The sequence below is a fragment of the Spermophilus citellus genome, assembly GCF_964194105.1.
Source record: "Spermophilus citellus genome assembly, chromosome: 7".
NCBI lineage: Eukaryota > Metazoa > Chordata > Mammalia > Rodentia > Sciuridae > Spermophilus > Spermophilus citellus.
In genome coordinates, this window is record NC_138188.1 from 98185318 (window position 1) to 98211076 (window position 25759).

The window sequence follows — 25759 nt, forward strand, 5'->3', positions numbered from 1 at the left end:
ATCATCTTGTTACTCAGGTAAGAGTGAGTCCCTCAAGTGATGGGTGTCTCCAGTTGGTAGCTCTCTTCCTGGTGTGGAGACATCTTTACAAATAAATTTAGGTCCTGTATTTGCAGGAAGCTGGGGGACGTAAATGCTTTTTCTCTTTGTCAGTTGCCTTTGGCTCAAAATAATCCATAGGCCAACGAGGCATGCCATGGCTCAGATATGACTTGAGATTTTTCTCTGGAAGCTGGGTGAACAATGTGACAATGATGAGACGTGGTGGAACCTTTAAGAGCTGGGGCTTAGTAGGAGGTGATTAGGTCATTGAGAACACTGCCCTTGAAAAGGACTTATGTGGTCATCTCATGGGACCCTCGTTAGTTCTTAAAAGAATGAGCTATGATAAAAAGAACAAACCTGGCCTCTGCATCCCTCTGACTTCCTATCTCACCATGTGAGACATCTGTTACCACTACTGTGATACCATCTGCCATGAAGCCCTCATCTGAGATCAAAAAGATGGAACTGCCTGATCTTAGACTTTTAGTCTCCAAAACTATGATCTAAATAAGCCTTCTTTCTTTATAAAGCATCCAGCCTCACGTATTGTGTTATAGCAACAAAAAGTAGACTAATATGTACATATTTGGGGGAGGCAAATTCTGTACCCCTTACTCTGTTTTTTGAGACAAGATTCCTCCTTTCTTCCCATTACTGGATACCACCACCTGACTGCCTGGTGTTTTGCCACAAATTGGTGAGGATATATGGAAAGTTGACTGTTATATTTACAGATGTTTGAGTATTCTTCCTGTATTTTGGGCCTGGCTTCTCCCCATAGGTCATGAGCTTCTTCTGGTGGGGCTCTGCAGACAGGCTGACTTCCTCCTTGGCTGCAGACACCTCTGCATGTGCTCTAAATTCTGCATCATCATTCATTACTCTTTCATCTCTTTTCAGTCTTCCATAAATATGTTGAAATCTTTGATACCTTGAAAGATGCCCTCCCTTCTATCTTAGCATCATTATTTTCTAAAGCCTCAATTATATTTTACTGCTACCGTGACACACTTGATTAAACCCCCCCCCCCCCCTCTCTCTCTCTCTCTCTCTCTCTCATATTCACCTATTCTTTCATTCTTACTTCCAGTTTGGACTCTTTCTACATCTTACCCAGGTTATTACAATAACACCCTAGCTCAGTGTCCCTACCATCTTTCATAAAACATAAGTCAAAACACTTTTCTGCTTCCCAATGAATATGAAAGAAAACCTAAAATTGGACAGGTACTCAAAGTTCTCAATTACCTATTTCCTCCACATGTGATTAGTACACTGTTTCTTCCCCCTAGAATGTCTCTATTTTCCATTTTTCACCTTGAATTCTTTTTATTATTATTTTCTTAATCTTTAGTTGTTGATGGACCTTTATTTTACTTATTTATTTATGTGTGAATCCAACCCAGTGCCTCACACATGCTAGGCAAGCACTCTACCACTGACACCAGACTTCAGCTTGAATTCTTCTTTACTTCCTTCACCGCAGCTATAGGGCCTCGACCTGGAAGACTTCATTGATTTTTTTCACCCCTTCTGCATGTCTCTTCCAGAGTCCTTCAAACTATGGGCTCTCTCCAGACACTGACTGAGCCTCTCTCAAAGTATCTGTCACTGAAAGCCCATATGAGCTTCTGAAGGTAGAGACCTGTCTATTCACTCCAAGTGTCTGTCACCACAATGTGTCTAGCACACGGTGGGAATTTGGGAAATATCTGTTCAAGCAACATAATTGGTTTGCTTTCCTATCAATAAGAAGTAGCCCTACTATGATAGCCTTGTAACCTCTGCCCACTGCAAAAATGAATGGATTTTATTGTTACTTGCTTCTTCTTGGGGAAACTTTTAAGTAGAGTATTTTATCACCTTAGTATCAACCAGCTAAATCTGATAAACTAATTCATGCTAAAATGCTAATGGAAAAGAGCTGAGAATCAGGTTCTCAGGAAGTGGTGAACATTTGTACTGAGGCTGTTTAGAAACCTGACCTTTATTATCTCTAAACATTCAACAGCCAGCCATTAGCCAGACTGGGGCCCCTACTTACCTGGAGAGTAGTGATGGAAAACCAAAACTCAAGAAGAGAGAAAGGGACAGAGATGACAGCACACGTGGAACTACTTTTAAATAACTAGCCTGCAGCCGAGATCCACAGGGTGGTGATTGTGGTCCAAACAGCCAAGTAGGACCTTCACTTGAAGACATTCAGGATGGGGATGGGTCTAGGAAATAGAGTAAATCTAAAGCAATCAGACAAAAGTAAATGTGAATCAATAATGAGAATCATCTTGACCTTTGTAGCTCTTCTACAAACGGTGCAGCAATTGTTATTTATTTGGTAATTTGTTCAATCTAGTTTCAAATTTGCAATTGACTAGGTAATAAACTAAGTTACCATTTCTTGTCCTACATACCTATGGAACATGTGGGTGAGGCCAATCTTTGTTATTTGGACCTACTTGGAAATAGAGCTAAATATCTATGCATATTTGTACATTGATACACATGTGTACGCGCACACCTTAGGTATTATATTAGGAGCAGAACTCAAGAGATCCTTTCTCCTTTCACTCATCTTTCCCTTTGCAAGTCAGAAGTAGGTGATGCAGTCTTCTCTTCCACAGTACTCTACAGCATTCCTTCAACAACTTCAGGCTTAAATCCATTTGTGTCCACTCACGGTTTTAACGTAGGGTCTTTCACGAAAAATGCCAGAGAATATGGGTTCTGGAGAAGTCTCTTGCATGGAGTGCTAGGAGGGGAAGGAGACTTTCCAGTTTCCCCACTTTTTCCCCTGGACTTTTCTAAGTGTGTTTCTATCCTGGGGCCCAGAGGGCCTGAATCCAGAATAGGGTTGTTAGTAAATGTTTCCCCTTAGTGTTTCTGAGGATTCCTGACAGAGCCCATCAGAGCTGCCTTTTATCACCCTGCATGCTTTAGTGCATCTGTCCTGGCTGGCAGACACTGTGTTCCCTGCTGGATTAATCCTGCCTGCATTCATACTCAGGATGTGGACCACAGGGAGGGAGGGGGCAGGGAGGAGCCAGGGAGAGGGAAGGAGAGGGAGGGGGTGGGGAGAGCAGGAAAATAAGTGGGGAAGAGAAAAAAGAACATCAAAAGGACCAAATGACAGGCAGGCCTAGGAACAAAACAATATAAGCAAACTGATTTGCAAAACTAGGGGAAGGTACAGTTTGGATATATTAAAGCTAAAAAAAAATGAAAAATGAAAAGCAAAAGAATGATCCAGTAAACCCAAAGTCCCAGAATGCAAGGGGCATTCAGTATCCAGGTTAGAATTATCAGAGGGACCTTAATATTTTTAAAAGTTTATAAAGCAAATTGATCACTCACCGATGCATTCTTTCTCTGAGCACACATGTATTGAGGGCCTATTCTGTGCAGCCATGCTAGGGACGCACTGGAAATGTTCTCGTATACTCAGTTCTGCTTCTTAGTTCTGGAGAAGGATGTTGGAATACATGAAACCTTCAGGTTGGCCCTTCGTAAATCTTGATCCAAATCAAACCTACCAGAAAAGCACTGTGGAATTTGCTTCATGAAAAACATTTTGGAAAGATGGTGCTGGCAGTGATGTCTAGGTATAAAGTGCCTTTGCATCTCAGTGCCACAGAGTCTCCTCGTGCCACCTCCAGTGCCGTGGTTCCAGGAGTCTAGTCTGTCTTTGGAGAAAGGAGAGGTACAGACACAGGAGGTCTCTGCCACTCTGCATGAGCATCCTGGGTCAAAAACCCAATCTAAACTATGTCTGTGTCCTCTCGGCACCCATTCCTGATACTTAGTAGGTGCCCAGTTAATTTCATTGCTTGAGAAAGATCAGACAAGAGCTGGGTCTCGAAGCCTTAATGCATTGTCTGCATTTGGCATACAGGACGGACTCAATAAAGGAATCTTCAGAAGGTGCAGGGTAAAAGAAGGGGCAGAGGAATCGGAAAATAAAAGCTTGCTGCACTCAAGAAACAGTGTGTGTTGTGTGGTTAGATCAGTGTCTCCTAAAAGTTGCTAGAGGTGTTTTGACATGCATATTCCTGACGTCTCACAGAAATTCTGAATCATTTTCCCTGAAGGGCACCTGCATTTTAAACAAGCACTGCCAAATCATTTTGTTACAGGTAGTCTGCAAATCACACTGTAGGAAACACAGGCTCAGAGATTTGGGAAGGGGGATGAGGAGGGGGTGTCAAGTGGTATTAGTATGTGGAAAAAGAGACCAGACTTGGTTAAGAAGAGTTTGGAGTCCATCCAGGAAAGGGGCCCTCCAAGGTTTCTAAGCAGGGGAGTGACAAGGCCACATCTGTGATGGAAATCAACTGTTCTCACTAAAGCTCAGGTCATTTTCTCTTTGCTTCTGCTCCATTAGATATCATTGCTTCAAGGGCTCTGAACAAATAACATTCCATTAAAGCGTCCAATTTTGTAGGATCCAGAGTTCCAGTTACCAGCAGCATGTGAAGTTCACAGGCTGCGTTCAGGCTTGCAAGGAGAGGATTAATTAGGTAAAAAGGCAGTTGTGCACATAAGTGGGTGCCCACACCCCAGTCTGGCCTGGTGTTTTGGTGCACTCATTCAGGCATACAATACTCTCTTCAGTTCTAAGCGCCACCTCTTGAAACAAGTTAAAAAGCGAGTTCCAAGTGAGATGCCCAAGTGCTATGTTTTACACAGACTAATGATCAACAGGCTCCTTGTTTTTATGAGCCTGGCAACCAGACTGGGCTCACATTGCTAAGGACACTATGGAAAAGAATGGCTGCGTCGAACATCTGATTTCATAGCCTCATCCTAAAATATACGAATATACGTTTTAGATTTTTAAAGATTTTAAAGAAGCATTGTTGTACAGAAATTATTTGTTTCTAGAAACTTATGCCTCCTTGTGAGTTATTTTGTATGTGTGTGTGTGTGTGTGTATTGAAAAAATGCCATATGTTTGTCTTGGGACACCAATTAACATTCATATCGTGTTTCACTTTTTAAAAAGTATTTTCACATGAAATATCTCCTTTCATTCTCAAAATAATCTTGTGAGCTAGGTGTTACTATTATTATCTTCATTTGATAGATGAGAAGATAAACTGCAAGCTTAGTGACTCGTTTAAAGCCACCTGGCTATCACAGGGCTAAAAGTTGTTACCAGAACTCTGGCAATCGGGGAGAATGGGGACATCTGTTGTCCTCACTAGGATGCTGTAGTTCTGTTTCAGAGCTGATTACCTTCACGTTTTGTTCATTTCAGATGTCCTTGACAGAGAGAGAGAGATGGTAGAGTCAGGGGGGCATTTAAAAAGTTAAAAAGATGGGTAAGAATGTTCATTCTGGGGGGCTGCCAGTTCAACCCTTCATACTTAATTAGCTCTCAAAAACCTGGAAATAAGATTGCCTAGGAGAATTCACTATAATGGTAACTCTAACAGATAGTAAAAGACATTCCAAGTCGCCTACGAGGTAGAATGACTCCCAAACTTATGATTATCTGAATGGATGTCTTAATGTGTCTAAGGATTAATGTGACAGGCAGAGGGGAAGTTAGTCATCATCCCAGACACAAATGAGCCCAGACCCACGTGAGCCCTTGTGGGGAGGGATGTGCTATGGCTCAACAACTTGACCCTGGCAAGCCCAATGGCATAGACACTTTGGTCATCATGGTGATGGATACCATTTCGTATTTGGATCACAAAACTAACCCTTGTGTTATGTCCATGCTCACCAAAGTAACTCTGTTTTTTTTAAAAAATTTATTATTATTATTTGTGTGTATGTGTGTGTGTGTGTGTGTGTGTGTGTGTGTGTGGTGCTGGGGATTGAACCCATAGGCCTTGTACATTCAAGGGAAGCACTCTATCAACTGAGGTATATCCCCAGCCTAGTAACTAGTGTTTTAAATGAGTGATTAAAAAAAAAAAAAAAAAGCTACCTCCTTGTTACGTTGAGTGGTTCTGAACTCTCTTCTACTCTCACAGTGCATTTTATTCTCAGAGAATTTCATCCTTCTTTCTTGTCCTTGTTTTGCCTGCATGATCCCTCTCACTTTTTCAACCAGTATTTCAATAATTTTAGACTTACAGAAAAGTTTCAGTGTCATATAGTGAGTTCCTATACATTCCTCATTCAGTTTCTCCTTTTGTTATCATCTTCAACAACCTAGTTCAATGATTGAAACTATGACATCAACAGCATTATAATACTGCCAACTAAACTAGGAACTTTGGATTTCCCCAGTTTCTTTCTTAATGCCCTTCTTCCATTTGAGGATTAAATCCAAGTTCCAACATTGTATTTTGTTGTTATGTCTGGTTGGTCTTCTCAATAGGTGACAAAAAAAAAATGTGTTTTGTAACCAATTTCATAACACATTTGTCAAAAACCATAAAACTGCTCCACAAAGAGAAAAATCTTACTGGGTGTAAATTTAAAAAATCAACTGGATGATAGGAAGGACTCAAATAAAAACTATAAAAATTAAATTTAACTACATTACAAAAAGATAATATATTCATGCTGGTAGGGAAGATAAAAACTGATCTAAGTTCACTGGAAAGATATTCTATGGGTATTGTGAAGCTAAAAAAGAATTTTGCACAAATACTGTACTCTATTTGGTAATTTTTTGGGGGGGAGGGTAGTGGGGATTGAACCCAGGAATGCTTAACCCCTGAGCCACATCCCCAGCCCTTTAAAAAAATATTTTATGAGAGACAGAGTCTTGCTGAGTTGCTAAGTGCCTCGCTAAGTTGCTGAGACTGACTTTGAACTCCTGTCTCAGCCTCCCGAGCTGCTGGGATTATAGGCATGTACCACCATGCCCAGGAGTGAATCTATTTCTGTGGACCATTCTTCAATAAAAAGAAGTACAGCTTCTTAGAAAAGCCTTTGATGTCAAGGGGGCAATAAAAATTCACAATGAGTCAGGAGTATCTCCTATTGACAAAAAGATAAGGCAGTGCTCAATAAAAGAAGTGAGGAAGGGTGTTGAAAAAGTAAGGGAGCAGCCTGTAGCCAGAGATGGAACCACAGCAAAACAAGTAGCAGTTGTGTTGGATTATAACTATAGAACACACTAAATATTTATGAATGCATCCTGTTATAAATGAATAACCAAATGAATGAATGAATGAGTGATAATAATAACTAAATAATAAACAAAGGAGGAGTTCGGGAAATGGAAAATATTTATTAGAACATTGATACTTCTGACTCTAATCCAACAGCAAAGTTTAATTATTTGTTCAACCCTAATATACACAACATACCTATGTGAGAAATAGATTTACTAACACAGTATTTGTGTACAGTTCTTATTTAGCCTCATAGTATCCATCACAACAATTTTCCAAAGCAACTTAGATTGGGTCTTACCTTCCCTGCCCCTCTTTTATGGTTGTTACTCCTTTGTATTTTTGTTAGATTTAATTTTTTCAGTTTTTACTCCATTTTGGGGTCTTCCCTATCATCCTGGTTGATTTTTAAAATTTACATACTACAGTAAGATTTTCTCCTTGTGGACTATAGTTTTATGGATTTTGACAAAGGTGTGATAATAACTTACTAGTTTTATTTTATTTTTTATTTTAAGACAGGGTCTCAGGGCTGGGGATGTGGCTCAAGTGGTAGCACGCTCACCTGGCATGCTTGCGGCCCGGGTTCAATCCTCAGCACCACATACAAACAAAGATGTTGTGTCCGCCGAAAACTGAAAAATAAATATTAAAAATTCTCTCTCTCTCTCTAAAACAACAACAACAACAACAACAAAATAAGACAGAGTCTTACTAAGTTGCTTAGGGCCTTGCTAAGTTGCTGAGACTGATCTCTATCTAACTCTCTAACTTGAGATCCTCCTGCCTCAACCTCCCGAGTTGCTGGGATTACAGGCATGCACCACCGTGCCCAACCGTGATATAAAATTTTTAGTTGTTTTTCTATGTCTATAACACTGAAAATTTTTTTCTTATTGTGTATCTTTAGATATTTGTGTTTACTTTTTAAAGTGCTTTATAATAAATTGCAACCTGGCTATTCCTGTGGGAGAAAGGTGTCAGCATTTCCACAAGAGATGTTCCATCTCCCCATGACAGGTGTCAGGTGTCACATGAAGAACTCCAAAAATAGGGAGCCTGCTGTGTTTGTACAAGCTACTACTGGCATCTGGTCAAAACATCATTTTCCAATACCTAAGCAACTTGTGCCTGCATAATCAATTAGGTTGGCTGTGCTGCCTATCTATAAGGCCTCTTAAAACACCAGGCATCTGGGAGAAAAGAATTATTAGAGGCTGGCCACTGGTCAGCTCTTCCTCCCTCCCTCCCTCTCAGGTTTCCTTCCTTTCTTTAGCAAACATCTGCACATTGTTCACCCTGCTCCAGAAGTTGTACAAGGCTTTAGGACTGAAATTGGGATTAAGGCCACACCCGGGCTTCAGAAGTTTCATAGGAGGTAGGGAAAATGGAAGAGGGACCACATGTGAATGTATTCCCTCCAATGAGAAATATGGCAGCCTGAAATAATTATAGAACAATGCAGTAAGTGCTTTGATAAGAATAAACACCAAGTGATAAGACTCCTCAGATAACAGGCACCTACCACATGCTGGAGGGAGGGTGTGCTGGGAGAGGAAGGTCTAAAAAGCAGAGTTTTGCAGGCAAGAAGGAGTTATGTTTTTTGCTGTTGTTGTGTTTTTGTTTTGTACGATGGGGATTAAACTCAGGGCTTTGTGCTTGCTAGACAAGTGCTCTGCCACTGAGCTACCCGCCGAGCTGGGCTATACAGACACAATAAGTTACAGACTACTTTTTTTTATTATAATAAAAAGAACACAACGTTAAATTCTCCATCCGAACTAATTTTAGGCATACAGTTCAGTAGTGTTATGATGTGCAATAGAATTCAAGAATTTTTCCCTCTTGTGACACCAAAACTCTATTGCTCACCAAACACTAATTCCCCCACACCCTTCCCCCCAGTCCTTGGTAATCATCTTTCAACTTTCTGTTTCTCTGATTTTGCCTCCTTTAGATACTTCGTATGAGTGGAATCGTGCAGTATTTTTCCTTTTGTAAGTGGCTTATTTTACTTAGCACAAAGTTCTTGAGATTTATTCATAGTATAGCATGTGACAGGATTTCCTTCTTTTTAAAGGCTGCACAACATTACATTGTATGTCTATGTCACATTTTCTTCATTCATATATCTGTCAACGGATGTATGGGCTGCTTCCACCTCTTGGCTATTGTGAATGGTGCTTCAATAAACATAGAAATGTAGGTATCTATCTTTTTGAGCTCCTGATGTCAATTCTTTTGGATCTAGATCTACGTTATAGTTTGGATCTGGAATGTCACCCCAAAGGCTCTTGTGTTGAAGGCTTAATCCCCAGACGATCGCACTCTTGGGAGGTGGTGGGAACTTCCAGGGGTAGGGCCTGATTTGGGGAGGTAGTCTCTGAGGGCATACCTTTGAAGGGTGCGTTTTGTCCTAGCTCCTCTCTTCTCTCTTTTTTGTTTCCCAGATGCCATCCAGTGAGCAGCTGAACTCCCATGCTCTCTGCTATGAGGTTCTGCCTCACTCTAGGCCCAGAAACAACAGAGCTGAGAGACCATGGACTGAAACTTCTAAAACCAGGAACCAAAATGGGTATGTTGGCAAAATGACACAAAACGGTTGGTGGAAGTGTTCCAAGTGATTATGTGACTGACCATGACCTGGAAATAGGATTGCTAGATCTTATAATAATTTGTTTTTAATTTACTGAAGGACTCTTTTCTCTAATGGCTATACCATTTTACAGTCTCACCAGCAATGTGCAAAGGTGCCTATTTCTCTAAATCCTTGATAACACTAGTTATGTTGTGGTTGTTGGTTTGTTTTGTTTTGTTTGGTAACTGGGAATTGAACCCAGGGTATCTATCTCTTTGAGCTCCTGATGTCAATTAACCACTGAGCCTCATCCCCAGACCTTTTTATTTTTTATTTTTGAGACTGGATTTGCCAAGTTGCTTAGGGCCTCACTAAGCTGCCGAGGAGGCTGGCTTTGAACTTGCGATCCTCCTGCCTCAGCCTCCCAAGTCACTGGCGTCAGAGGTGTGTGCCACCGTGCACAGGTCCATTTTCTAGTCAAGTTATTTGGGGTTTTTTTTGTTGTTGAGTTACAGAAGTTCCTTAAATGTTCTTGATATTAATCCCATATCAGTTTATGATTTTCAGCTATTTTCTGTAAGCTATCTTTTCACTCTGATGATTGTTTCCTTTGACTCAACAGAAGGTTCTAAGTTTGATATAGTCCTGCTTGTCTCTTTTTTATTTCTTTGTCTGTGCATTGGATGTCATATCCAGAAGTCATTGCTAGTTCTAACACCCTGAAGCTTTATCCTCTGTGGTTCCTTCTAGGACTGTAATAGCTTTAGGTCTTGTCTTCAATCTTTAATCATTTTGAGTTTATTTTTTGTGTATGTGTAAGATTTGGGTTCACCTTTGTTCTTTCACATGTGGATATTCAATTTTCTCGTTACCATTTGTCAAAGAGCCCTTTCTCCATTGTGTAATTTTCACATCCTTGTCAAAAATCATTTGGCCATATATGCAAGTCTTTATTTCTGGGCTCTCTACTTAGTTCTACTGATCTGCCTGTCTATCATTATGTCACCAACACCATAGTAATTACTATTTTGTAATGTGCTTTGAAATCAGAGAGTAAGAGGCCTCCAACTTTGTTCTTTTTCAAGATTCTTTTTAGCTCTTCAGGGTCCCTTGAGAATCCATATGACTTTTAAATTTTTTTTTGCTACTTCTATAAAAAAATGTTATTGGGATTTTGATACAGAATATGCTGAATCCATAAATTGATTTGGATCCACAAACCATGTTTTAAAATGTGCACCTACTTACAAATGAGTATGCTTGTAAACCTGGGAGAATCTGAATAAAGTTGATATATCAATGTCAATTAATTAAGATATTATACTATAGTTAGAGTAGATGTCATATTGTAGTTAAAGGAGAGTAAGGTGAAAGGTATACATGATCTCTCTATTATTATTTCTTATATAGCATGTTATAATTATCTCAAAATAAAAAGTAAAACAATTCAGCTAAAAGTCAGTCAAATGCTATCTTCTCAAACATACTATTAGTGTTAAACGCAAAATACTATATAATAGTCATGCACCTTTATATCTAAGACAAACCAGTCTTAACTTGCTTTAGTCAAGAACCTGGTTTTTGGTTTTAACTATGATTATACCTTGGGCCCAAGTTATTGGGATGCTTTCAACATTGTAGGCCACAGAGATCCAGTGGGCTCCAACAGCTGTAATAGGGATAATTGTTTTTTATTAATTTTTTGTTTTGGTTTGGTTTTTGGTACTGGGAATTGAACTCAGGGCACTCAACCACTGAGCCATATCACCAGCCCTATTTTGTATTTTATTTAGAGACAGGGTCTCACTGAGTTGCTTAGTGCCTCACCTTTGCTGAGGCTGGCTTTGAACTCGTGATCCTCCTGCCTTATCCTCCTGAGCTACTGGGATTACAGGCATGTGCCACTGCTCCCGGTTTGTTTTTTTTTTTTAATTTTTTTGTTCCCTTATTCATTTGATATATTTTTGTATAGGGAACCCACCATGTGCCAGGTTTTGCGCTGAACACTGGTTGTGCAAAGATCAAACAAACAGGGATTGAAGATTGCCCAGCCGAGGAAAAACACAGACCCACAGTTTTCTTTACCGTTAGAATTACAATGCTCATGACAGATTCAAGGTAAAGGCAAGAACCGGGCTTCATGGGAGCATAGCTGGAATTGGGGAGCTGGGGGAGGAGGCTCAGGTTAAGTCTTCTTAAAGGAGATGATGTTAGAGGGAAAGTTTGAGAGTTAGGTGTGTAGAGAAGAGGAAAAAGGGTTTAAGTCAAAAGGACAGAAGGTGGGTAGGCCGGGAAGCTTAAGAAAGTGTGGTGCTTTGAGGAAGGGCCAAAAGATACAGGCAGGTGAGCCACACAGAAGCCAGTCTGGAGGACTGAGCTGGACCAGCTCAAGGAGCACTTGCTCCTTATATCAGGGGAACCATCAAAGAAGGGCAGGGGCATGACTGATTCCATCTTCATCTCTTCTACATAAATAAGGACAAGGTTTATGGAGGGATTTCCCCCCCAAAAAATAATTAGAAATCAGTGAACTGTGTGATTAGTTTTCTTAGCCCTTCCTTATTCCAGGCAGAGGCTCATAAGCAAATCCCTTCTTAAATTGGGACCACCAAGCCTCAAACAATTCCATTTCCAAGTTGGTGAATCCGACCAGAAAAAGGCAAAGACAGGACTGGTCTGTGAATAGGTGTAAAAGAGGTGGGAGGGAGGATTCTACAACCCCAGCATCTTTCTCTCAATTCCCCTCCCTCCCTCATGGTTTTACCTGGAGGTCCAAAGAGATCTTCCAACCACTGTCCAGAGACAGTGATCAGCCTTTCCTCTATGACCAGAGAGTGGCATAGCTTGAATCTCCTTGTTAAATTTTGCCTGTGGGTGCAGGGCTGAGAAGCGGGATAAGGTGGATTGGGGTGAGGCATTGTTGATGTGCTATTGCTATGGCCCAGATTCTTAATGAATCCCTAGTAACTTATGAAGAAGAAACAAAATTATATATTTGGAACAAAAACCAAGCCAGCACACTATCTGTCTCTAAGCTTGTAACCATAGCTTTGCCATTCAATTTTGCTCTGTTCAGTTCCCCGGAACATTGATTGCCTTGGTGAAGCATCCCTTGCTAAAAACCCTTATAGGATGTGTGAGAAACTTCTTCCCTCTTAAATGGCTGACTGAACAAATTTAACGGAGGTTGTTACCCACTGAGTTTGGTATCAAAGCTCTGAGGTCCAATTCTCTTTGAGTTTTTGCTTTCATCTGGAATCCCTCGCCCCTGCCTTCTTTGCTGTAGTTGCCGCACAATATCAAGCAGCTGGAGTCTGGGCAGCTCCAGAATCCGTTTCTCAGCCTAACACGTGAGGCGAGCAGGGGGAGAACAGATGGAGGAGCTATGGAAGGTGGGGGTGTCATATGCCACTAAATGGGGGCTGCGCCTGCTTCAGAGAATCTGATATCTTGAAAAAGTGGTCTCAAGTGGAACTCATTTTCAACAGACAGATTTTATTTGTCTGGGGCTTAAGGACTATGTAAAATCAAGCATGCAGAATGGGAAACAGAAATGACTTTGGACTCCCTGTTTTTCATTTCTTTATCTCTGACTCAAACGTGTACTAATATAACTCTCTTTACTGAATGCCTCTCAAGGGTTTGGGGAAAAAAATACACACACACATATACATATATGTATATATATATACACACACATATATGTATCATATATATGGCACATATATGGTATATATGGCACATATATGGTATATATGTATGAGTATATATGTGTACACACACACACACACACACACACAGAGTGCATGGTGTGGGAACTGACCAGTCAGAATAACCACTAGCCACAAATAGCTGGTATGGTGTACCAGATAACCCATTTACAGTCATATAGAGATACTTCGTATATACTAACTCTAATTTTCACAGATGAAGAAACTGGCTTCCAAGAGGTTAGTAATCCACCCAAACTTGCACAGGTTATTTAACACTTGATTCAAACCCAGATTTGTCTTGATTCAATGTACTCCTTTTGGCTGCTTTTCACCCTCCCTCTTGGTACGCCTGTCCATAGGCAGCCTTGTGGAGATCTGAAGAATAATCTTTCAAGGTCAACAGAGCACATGGCTAAAAGGAACCCTGAGTTAGCAACCCAGGGCTACAGAATTCAGTCCCAGGCAGCTCAACTTGTATGAGGAATAGATGGCATTGGGCCAGGCTCACGTGTAATTCTGCCTGAACCCTGCAATTTAATCTTTAATTATATGCTCTCTTGCATTGGTTACTAATTGTTCTGCATCGGTCAATCTTAGACTTTCATTCAGACAAGAAATATTTTAGAATGACTGGCACATAGTTTGTCCAGTAGCCTTTGTGGTTCCCAGCCTGGAGAAATAGGCCAGCTCACATAACTAGTTAATGACCTGCTAAAGAGCAAATGGGGGCTGATTTTACTAACTCTAAATTAATGAATTAAGTTGTGCGTTCATTTCAAAAATGAATTGATAAATTCAAAATAAAATTTTTTTGTAGTCAACAGCCAGAATTTTAAGTAAGGATGTTGGGTTCATGAATATTTTATTTCTAGTACCTCTTATCAAGATGAAACATCTGTACTCAAACATTAGCTTTGAGAATAGGAATGTATACAAAAGCCAATTTACTAATTACTGTTAGTACTGTGAATTTTAGTATCTAGTCTTTAATCTTAACTCATACATTAGAACTCTATTCTCTTATGGTATACAATCCTTAAACTCTTACATTAGTTACAATTAGTAAGTTACCTTAGCTCTTTGACTACACTTGGATGCTCCTTAAAAAAAAAAAAAAAAAAACAAAAACACTCTTTGGAAAACACATAAAAGATTTCTTAAAGGCTTGCCAAATTCAGTCATCTTCTAAAATGTGCCTTTCTTATTCCAAGGGGTAGCCTATAACTTATGAAATAGTTATGAGAAAATAGTGTGTTGCACTGTTTGGAATTAGTATCATCACTTAGTTGTCAGGGATCTTAGGCAAATTACATAATTTTCCTTATCTATAAGATGGAGATAATTGAATCTACATCAAAGGGTTGTTGTGGGAATTCAAAACTAAAAGTACACACAGAACCCAGCAAAGAGGCTGGGAGAGGAAAGTGCTCAAACAGCTTATTTCTCAAAGGATTGTTGGATAGATTAAATAATATCATAAATATAACTGAGTTCACATGGTAAGCACCTATTGTTCCACTCTTCCCACTTAAGTACTATCTCCACTCTAATGAATATCTGGCAGTTGTCTTCTTGAACTGGTGTAATCATCCAAACTGGTTAACTCAATCAAGTCTCCACTTGGTTCCTTGTGTTTGATGATCTCATTGTTGCTTTTGATTAAAATAATCCAAGAGATGAAAATGTCCGTTGGAACCCCAGAAGGACAGTTTTATATTACCAACCAAAAGCCTTTAAAATTTAAAATGTTATATCCTATTCATTGATCCAAGACTCTAACTCATAGGAATTCACCCTTAGGAAATAATATTTATGATAAGATGTTTAGCTCACTGCAATGCAGGATAATAATAAAAATAAAAACAATCCAAATATATGGCAATAGAAGAATGATTGAGTAAACATCTCTCTTTGATGAAATAGTACACAACTGTTAAAGTCGCACTTTGAAGAATATTCAGTGACAAGGAAAATAATCACATTAGAATCTAACAAGGGACATATCTTTAGATTCTAGAATGTTAAAAACAACCTATGTGTACAATGAACCTAAATTTGCAAAATATGAAAGTGTCAGATAAATCAACGAAGAGACTGGCTTCTGCCTGAACTACTAAACGCATAAGAGCAGAAAATAGTACAAATATTGAATAAGCATGCCTTGTTTGTGATGTCCTTAAGTGTCTTCCAATTCTGATTATATTACAATCACTCAGTATACAAAAAGTATGTATTTGTATCCAGGAGAAACAAAAGCAAGAAAAATGATTAGAAAAAAGCACTCTACTATGTTAACAGAATTATTCCTGGGTAGTAGGCCTAATGTGATTTCCCTTTTTTTGTGTGTTTTTCTTTATTCTTCAGTGAACACATTTTATATTTAGGAAAATTGATTTATATTAAAACATAGAGAAAACCAATTCTCTATGCCACTTTGTCTTTGACCTTAGTAATTTTGTCAGCACTATCTTCTCCAGATACTCTTCCCATCCAAGGAGATAGCTGTTTATATGATATGGTGGTGGGGAGGGTGCAGCACACTGAGGAGGAAGTAATATCTTTTAATGTTCCTCACTGAATACCTTCCAGTTCATTTTGCATAGCCTAATGACATGGTGACTTGTGTAGATTTACAGTCCCTGCCCATTCTTCTCCTCACTCACCCTTCCAGCTTAATAAATCAATGTGATCATTTCTAAACTAAACACTTTCTTCTTGGTGGATGCCCATAAAGCACCTCCCCGCCAAGAAAGATACCAGTGGTGAATCACCATTAACATAATGAAGAAAGGCAAAAAGCACCTCACTCAGTCCATCTAAATGTTTTAAGATGTTTGGGACACTGGAGTGGAGCAGGGTGGATTAGGATAGGGAAACTCATCTAGAGAGGAAGGGAGAATTAGGCAAGGAACAGGGTCCAGGCAGAGGAGAATGGGGAGAGAGTTCAAAGACACACTGCATCTGTGGAAGTATTAATAATAATTAATAATAAACACAATCACAAATAATGCATATTAAAATTAAAAGTAATAAACATCACCGACATGCCAACAGTGTACTTGATGCTACAGCAGAATTAACTCTTCTCCATTAAGCTGTGATATGCATTCTATCTAAACCATTCTGATGGCCAATAATAGCCACAGTGATCAGCCTGGCTAAGGGAAATACAAGGTCACGGTCATTCTTCTTGCTAAAGAGTGTTGATAAAGACTGAAGCTTTGGTTTAGAACCCAGGGCTGTGTGAACCCAAAGACTGGAGTGTTGGGTATGGAGAGTCCTAGGAGAAAGACAACACGAAAGGGTAGGAATAATGGGAATACAGAAAAATCAATTTGAGAACCTCACACATCTTGTTCTCATTGGAATCTCACCATCACCAACATGAGTCGTACTTGGAAACCATCTTTGAAATACAAAGCTGGATATCCTGCCTGTGGGTCTTAATTCCCTCGATTCCTTGAGGGAATTAAGAGTCATGTACCCCATGGTCCTCAGACTTCTCAGTCCTGAATTGTACCTCAGAAGGAGGGTAATGAGAAGGTGAAAGCTAACATTGCCATTGAACAAGGAGATAAATAGGCCTTTAAGAATGTTCTGGGAGAGTTCTAAAAATTAAAAAAGAAAAGAGGGGAGTGTAGATGGAAGTTTCAAAGAGGGAATTTAGAATCTTCTCACCTTATTGAAAATGGGTCATGCACTTGATTCATTTTGCCCCCAGGACATGCCCAAGAATCCAGCCACACAGAGCTGAAAGTACCAAATAAGTCAATAGGAAAATAGGCTCCTACCTAACTGAAATGCAGGAGAAAAAAAAAGTGCAAAATATGGAATAGAAAACATTTTAGTTGCCTTTTTAGACATTTTTTGGTTCCGATTCAAACAGAATCAAATAATCAGTATAAAATATTTATTTTTACTGATGAAAGTAAACAAACCCATAATCCAGAAAGGTTAAGTGACTATCTCAAAGTCACACAGTGGTTCCTTGAATCCCTGTGCTGCTATCCTGCCACAGAGGAGAGGCAGGGCCTCCTTCACCTTGGCACTGCACTCTGGGTTGTTTTGAACAAATGGCTTAACTTCCAGGTCTTGGTTTTCTCAGTGGCAAGGTGAGGGTGTTGGAATAATGATTCTTCACTATCTATGAAACAGCTTCATCTCTAAATTAGAACACCAACTTGCCATCAACTCAGCATTTGTTTGACTTCTGAATAATCTGGAAGAGTGGCTTTTAATGTGTGGCCATGGACCTGCGGCATCAGCATCACCTGAGAATTTATTAGAAAGGTAAATTCCGGCAGAGAGGGCTACTAAATCAGAAACGGGAGGAGGGCCCCAGCAATCTGCATTGTAAAATAACAACAACAATCTGCATTGTAAAACAAAACAAAACAAACAAACAAAACCCCAGCAACAACAAAAACATTCCAAGGAGTTCTGTTACAGCCCAAGTTTAAGAACTTATGCTGTTTTCTACCCAATACACACACAGAGGCAACAAACTTCTCTCTGTGGCTACTAACCAGCCCCCACCGCTTGTCCTGGCTCCTACATCTGGGATGATGAATGGAGGTCAGGGAGCTGTCAACTGAGGACGCGGCAAACCCTCCCTAGCCCACCAAGTGGGTTGGGGAGGCCGCCTTGGGGCTTCCCTTATCATCTTTTCTACTGCCCCTGACCCACTTTTTTGAGAGGTGGGGAGGTAGCTCCTTTAATAATATTAAGTTTGCTTTTACTGGTTTATTTAATAGTTTGCAGAACGAAGGAAGCAATTGAGAAGTGGGTGGCAGAAAAGGGTTAGGGGAGAACAGGCTGGGCTACAGGAGGGAAGTATAGTGTCCAGAGCGGAAGGGTCCGAGGTGAAGCTAAAGAGGGTCAAGAGAGCCCCTGGAGCACAGGGCATTGCTTTTTGCATGGGAAAGAAAAAGAAGCTAGAAATGAGCGCGGGTCCAACGAACAACGGAGAGTGGGTGTTGGGTGAGGGGACTGGAGTTTGGGGGACTGTGTGGATTTTTTTCCCCCAGCTTCCTTTCCAAGACTTTTTCTTTGCTTGGTTTCGCTCCTCCCCCTCCTCCCCGCCTCCTCTGCTCCCCCCTCCCCTCCTCCCGCGGTAATGGGAGGCTCCTAGGCAGGAGAAGCAAAAGAAGGAATTGTTTGCGAGTTCAGTCATCCAAAAAAGCTTCTTCCATATGGAGGGATCGGGTGCGCTGGGCGCGGCGTCCCCTGCCTCGTCCTCCTGCTGCTGCCGCCTCCGCCGCGGCCCCGGCTTCCTGCAGCAGGGACCCTGAGCCCCGGCTAGCTAGTGTCAGCCGCCGCGTACGCACCGCACAGACACACAGACACACACACACACACACACACACACACACGGCGCACACACCCTCAGCCACACGCGCTTCCCACCCCGGCCGGCAGCTTCTCGGTCCGAGGCTCCTTTGTTGCTCCGGCTGCGGCCGCTCTCTCGTGTTGTGTGTCCCCGGGTGTCACAGTGCGTGTTGTGTGTCTGTGCAGCGCGGCGCTGTGTGGCTCTCTCCGCGCCCACCACGCTGACACCGGGGCTTCGGCTCACCCTTCCCAGGCTGCGGCTGCACCAGAGGTGAGTCACGTCTCTGAAGTTTGTTTTCTTTTCATAAAAAGTTGTATATGTTTGTTGGTTTGGGGAGAGGAGGGGGTTGGAGGCTGCCGCAAGCCAGCGGACGCCCAGCGAGCGCGGGCGAGTGGCTGTGGTGGATGCGCGGCGGCTGGCGCCGGCTCTGAGCGCTCGGCTGCGGGCTAGGGTTGAGGCTGGGGACTCGGCCGGCGGGGCGCGCCAGGCGCAGGACCCACAAGCTGGGCCCAGAGGGCAGCCGGGGCCAGGACGCCGCGCCGGTTTCCCCGGCCGGTGCTTTCAGGTTCCTTGGCCGGGTCGTGGTTCCCGGAAGCTTCTCGGGTAAACGGAGGGCCCAGACCGCCTCCCAGACTTGCCCTGAAGGCTGACACCCAGCGCCCAGGTCCCCGGCCGGACCGTGGGGGGAGAATCCCACACGGTGTCAGCAGATGCACAGAACCACTCAATGCGCGCTTGGACTCCGGGGGCGAGGTTATCACCCTTGACATTTTAAAAGGAAAATACTAAAATGATGGACTGAGCGAACCCAAACAGCCTTAGAAAAGATTCCCTAACAGGAGTGGTAGAAGGGGAGAGGCTAAAGTGGTGTCCAGAAGTGTCTGTGAGACTGAGGCATTTGTAAGAGTGTGTGTGTGTGTGTGTGTGTGTGTGTGTCCACCCGCGCCTGTGTGTGTGTGTGTGTGTGTGTGTGTGTGTGTGTGTGTGTGTTGGCGCCTGCAGGGTACTCCTGGGGTTGTACTCTTCGGGTTTTTGTTTATGTAACTGCGAGAAGGTGGGGGCATGAATCTCTAGGACAAGTGGAAAAGAGCTGCGAGGAGCGCCAGGAACCCAGGAAGAATCTTCTGCTGGATTCTTGAAGGGCCTGCTTGACTTTCAGATACTCAGTTTAGTTTGCTTTTCCAGGCAATAGAAGAACTTTGAGAGGTGCGAGTCAGGCAGACCTGGAAGGATTTCAGGAGTCTTAGAGATGGTTTTGTTTAGTTGTGTTTTGGGGTGGCAGAGGCAGAGTCCCTTGAAACACGAGTTGTGTTCCTCCAGAGATGTGGCAGTTAGAGCTAAGAATACCCAAACCACACACCAGCAATCCCAAACAGGCACTTTCTGGGTGTGGTGGGTGTTCTGCAGCTCCCCCCATCTCTTCCCTGCAAACTCAAATGGGTTCACATAAATTTTTGACTCAGAGTTACCTCTTTGAGTAGACTAAGTGAAAAGTATATTTGGTTGCAGGCCCTTGTCCCACCTCCAAATGCCCTGTACCTAGCCCACATTTGTCACTTAGCTCTTTTTGCCCAGAACTCTGCAAGCATAGACCCTTAAATGAACGTGGTTTTTAAAATTCTTGAATGTGTAAACATTTCTAATTTATGCCACTACTGGGTTCTGAACAGGCAGCACCACTCTGTGATGGCTTTTTTAGCCCTTTGGTTACAGCTAATAAATCTGGGCAACATGGAAAATACTAACGCACAGTCTTGTTGGACCCAGGTGGGGGCTGGGGCACCCATACATCTGGATGACCTGTTTTCTGAACTTAAAGTGAATCTGAGGCAAGAGGTTGGCCATTTTGAGGTGTGTAACAGGTTTCCCAGGGACATTTCTGAGGTCTTATAATTGGCACTTTTTAATGGCCTCATAATTGAGACCCAGAGGGTTCCCATGGTACTCTTGAAGCACCTTGGGGTCAGCGGGACAGAGGCGGGTAGAAACAGGAGTGGGGTGAAGATTTTCCTTCCAGATGAGTTTTTGGAATAAGTTTATACAAAAAATGAAAGAAGCCAGAATTCCCTCCTTAGGCCTCTTTGCTGACACCATCCTCCCTCATGGAAATATATTACTCAGAATTTGGCCCTCAGGAGGCCAGAAGCAGTACAGACGTCCCCTTTTATTCTCTTTCAAGGTTTCTCAGCAGAGCAACATTGCAGGAGAAGTTCACTCAAGAGATATTGCCCAAGCTTCTGGGAGCTGGCTTTACTTGGGAGGGTTAATTGGTAGAGGCTAATATAATAGGTCCTTTGACAGCAAATGAGGAGACGGGTGTTTAGGTGCTAATTATCAGTCAATCACGATAAGGAGTGTGATTTATGTTTCTTTCCATACTGCAATGCCTTCCTCCAAATGGACCCAGATATTTTACTTTTTTTGAAGTACTTTTTCAAGTGCTTGGGTTCCCCTCTCTCTTCAACAACTGTTTGTGGTTTCCATAGCCTAAGGATGAATAGGAGATTTTACTCATGAAATAATTCAGTTGACTTCCCCAAAGACCCCTGGGGTTTAAGAAAGGAGGGCAAGAAGTGAGCCTGATGATCAGTGTTCCAAGGGCCCTAGGGGGTCTAGGTTCAAATTTCAGCTGTCACTAACATGCTTAATGAATTAAAGGTTTCTCTCTCTGCCTTTCAAAACTTAACTGAAGACCCATGTGTGCTGGATAATTTCTGTCCAGTACTTTGTGACCCCTGAATAAAGAAGTATTAACCTGGCTCCAAAAGATATTATACACTGCAGTTTGCTTTCTTCCCTCCAAACTTTAAACCTCCTTGCAATCTGGGACTAGAATGGAAATTGGGGAGGGAGAGGAAAGATAGTGATTTTTCCCATTTAAAAAAATTTATCTACTTTAACATAAGTAATTTCTTGTTACCTCCATACTTCAGTTTAACAAATATTTATCGTGCATCAGACACCCAATTGGGAGCTTCCTTGTCCCAACAAAGTAAGTTTTCTTAATCAAAGAGTGATTACCTTCAAATTTTATTCATTGCACAAACATCTACTACTAATTATAAAAGTGTTTTTAAAGTTATTCACAGTTATGTACAGGCTGGGGCTGTAGCTTTGTTCAAGCACTTGCCTAGCATGCACAAGGCCCTAGGTTCAATCTCCTGCAACACACACACACACACACACACACACACACACACACACAGAGCTACCCACAATCTCCCCATGCTATAGCATGACTTGTTTTTGTTCATCCATGTGCATATATACCTTCTATATAGTTATGATAAAAAGTAGATTCTTGTCATCAGACAGCCCTAAAATATCTACATTTGAACCAAAGACTCACAGAGAACACATATATCCAACCAATTTGCTTTTGGTGGGAATGAGCCAAATCCTAAGTATGCTCCCATGGGAACTTCAACTTGCAATATTTTCATAATTTATGAGCCTGAATCAAGTATTTGGGATTGAAGAGTGGTATGGGAGAGGGTGTTTAGTTTTAATCTAGAAGTCTATGTTTACCATAAACCTTCCCAAGAAGATTTTTGCCACCTTGGAGCCTTCGGATTGGTCATGGATAGAGAAGGGGAGGTAGAATGTAGGAAAGAGGTTTATAGGATCCCTCTGAAGCCCAAGCTCTGCCTCTGACCTCTGTTTACACCACCTCAAATCAAAACATTAATCTGTTCCTACATCTCTGCAGCAGCAGAGTTAAGACTCCTTCCCCAACCTGGCACAGTCTTTTCTGTTCTTCCTTTTGTAATTCCACCATCGGTACCATCTTTTCCAGACCTGCTTCCACTCTGCTTATTGATGCCCTTGACAATTGCTGCTGACACGTGGTTGGGCTCCCACTGTCTACCTAACACCACTCCACTATTCTCCATCAGTCCACTATTCTCCATCAGTCCACTATTCTCCATCAGTCCCACAATCAAGTCACTACTCAGTTTTAAAATCCAGATTTCTCAACCTGTTATATGAGACTCCATCCTCCTTCATGATAATTCTTCCTCAGCAGGAGCCTGCTGCCCAGCACCTTAAATCCTTCCACACAAGCCTACTTATGTATGAGGCCTGTTTATAATGTGTTTTGAAGAAATATTTGGTGAGTGTTGATGAAAATACACTATTGGATGAAAAGTTCATGGTTTTGTAAAATTTAGTATTGTTCTTAATCCACTATTTTCACTTTTAGCAAGGATCCAGGTAACTGGATATTGATGGAGGCCTGTGATCTTAGAAGAATTGCTTTTCCTCTGTTTTCTTATTCATAAAAGGGGTTAATATGGAATTACTATGGTTTATAGCAATGCACCTTACAAAAAGCAAATACTTCAGAACTGTTTATTTTATTGTTCAAAAGATGAAACAATTCTCTTTTTCCTCAGTCCTGTTTCAGGCTTCCTGGAACCCATGACCCATGAAGTTTTGTCAACATTCATGCCATCTGAGGGTAGCAGCAAAGGAGTAGAAGAAGTAGGTGAGGTTTTCTGCTCATAGTCTGAAATCTCTATCCTATTAGATCAACTATTTTTTCCCTTGTTTTGTGTTATCACTTGAAGATTGTGTTTCTCATCCTTTAATATTGAAAAAATCCAACTTTGAGTGGAATCTGGACTAACCTTCAGGTTGGTTCTAGTGGCTAGTACACTCTTAGTCGAAGCCTATGTTGGCTCCATGAACCCCCCCCTTGCCCTGAGGCAAACTCTGTCAGACTTGTTGGATACAAACCACTAACTGTGAGATTCAGGATCTAAGCTCACTGTGGAAAAGTCCTGCTCAGGTCTGGGTGAGGAAAGCCAAGTGTTTACGTCTCTGACAGTGGTCTTACAGCAAATGCCTTGTGGTCTCATGTACTGGGCATTGTTTATCTCACAAGAACCAGAGGGATTCCATTTCTTTGCATCTTCTGAAATGAAACCAGGAAATAATTTCTCTTTTCCTAATGGTAAATTTGGCATTATTTTCAAAGAAGGCCTTTGATGTTTGGGACAGGATTATTGGGCAATACGAGGAAATCATAGCAGAAAGACTATAGTCAGTAATATGTAGTCAACTTAATTTGGTTGCCAGAGAAAATGTTGAAAAAGTCTCAACTGGTTCTCCTGGTGAGTAACAGGAAAATGCCAATGTGGACGGGGTAAGTAGGGTTGAAGAAAAACAACCCAAAAGGAGCTGAGCAGTGGAAAGTAGGGCAAAGGCATGTTATTCTTTGCCAAAATGAGTTTGGACAACATTGGACACGACAAGGGTGATGAAGTGTGTGTAGGTTGGAGTCTTCATTCTTTCAACAGGCTTTTATTGAGTACCTGCTATGTGCCTGGCATCATGGCTTAGACTGGCAGGAATCAATACCAGAGCCCATGGACATCCAGAATTCTATTGCTCATGGGAAGTGAAATGCAAATTCTAGTGTTACGATGATACTTGCAGTGGGTCAGTTAAGAAAGACTTTTTGAGAGAGGGGAGAGAATACCTCAGGAAATCTTAAAATTAGAGACAGACAGTACCAAATGTTTTTTTACTCTGCTTGTATGAATTGTTCTTTCTTTTGTTCCAGCAAATTCATTTTTCCTTGGTGGATGATAGGTTTAAGTATGGTAGACACAGGAGATTTCAAAGTCATGTCTTTGTTGTTGTTACTTGTTTAATTTTAGGAAACTTAAGACTTAGAATCTCTGCATCAAATACAGAATCTCAGAAATCTGGGTTTTGGCCATGTTTCCAAAATCAGTTACTGAGTAGTTTTCAGGAGGAAAAGAAAAAAATAGTGATTTTCCTTTCTTTCTCATTTATATCAGATTTTAACTGAGAATCTTAGAAACACATGTATGAATTCATCCTTTTACCTTTGAATTCCATTGGCCCCATTAGATTTGCTTGACTCTGACATTATTCCCAGAGTAGCAGGTGAGGAGAAATTTATTTTAGAGGTATAAAAATCATTGGGCTTTTCATTTGCTCAAAAACCTCCTGGGTTGCTGAGAGGTGAATATCACAAGAGCTGGGAGCCCCAGGTAGGGAAGGAAAGTATGTGGACTTACCTGGCCTTAGAGGCCCCCATCCAGCCTGGGCTGCAACTTTACTCTCAAAGAAAATCTCCCCCACCTTCCCTGGTTCTGCCAATATTTTTCCAGATTAGTCAAAGCCAAGTGCCTTTACTAGTCTTTACTTACCTAACATTACAATCCCAGTAGGTTTATTAGGTATGGGTCATAGTTAATTGGAGAGGAAAATTGGGGGGTTCTGGGTTTACTGGTTTTCTATGAAAGCAGAGACTGCTCTTAATTATTTCACAGATCATCTCTCCCACTTCTCTGTCTCTCTGTTTTCTGCCTCATGACTATCACACTATAGTGGAGTTACTGTAGCTTTTCCTTCTTACATAGTTATGCCCAAGTCAAGGGGATTTATTAATGCTGGCAGTCAGCACAGTATCTTCTTTTGCAAGTGAGATCACATAAAGGCGGAGATGTTTACTCCTGTCGTTATGAATGAATTTTTGGTAGTGAACAAATTGTATAAAAACCTGCCAAGTTATAGACAAGAGTTAGATTCTCAGGATCATTCAATGTACAGGCCTCTGAAATAATCACCTGCACCCCTTCCTTGAGTCCTTTGGTGGTCTGCCATCTGTGAAGGCTGTGAGTCAGTTCCAGGTGACAGGCCCCAGTCAGGTGCTTTCCATTCTGTAGGCTTCTGTAGCAGAGGTGGAGGCTGCTGCAGGGCGGCTGGCTTTAGCCAGTCTGGACTATGGCAATTTGCCAGCAAGTTTCAGTGGGTGGTCTTTGACAATGAAAGAAGAGGGTGGGGGCGGGGGAACTTAGCTCTCCTCCCCAAAGGGGAACAACAAGGTGGCTTTCTATAGGTGGGTTTTACATTGGCGACCAATCCCCTTGTCACTGACACACCATACGTGTCTTGAGTGTGGGTGAAAAGAACTGAACAAGTTGCCTGAAGATGGTCACTGTGATGGATGGAGTTAATTTTTGTTCCCCCAATTTTACAA

The 25759-nt window shown here is 41.6% G+C and overlaps 1 protein-coding gene across 4 annotated transcripts in view; it reads left to right on the top strand.

Moving 5' to 3' along the window:
- The first annotated feature begins 18576 nt into the window (after positions 1-18576).
- The window catches only part of BOC (BOC cell adhesion associated, oncogene regulated), a 77494-nt gene continuing 70311 nt past the window's right edge, over positions 18577-25759 (top strand). For 2 of the 4 annotated variants that reach the window (XM_081301043.1, XM_081301046.1), the window contains exon 1: positions 23139-23230. The gene's annotated coding sequence lies outside the window, so the exon portion shown is untranslated. Of the gene's footprint in view, positions 19012-23138; positions 23231-25759 lie in introns of those variants that run through there. The other 2 variants (XM_081301044.1, XM_081301045.1) reach the window with 2 other exon arrangements.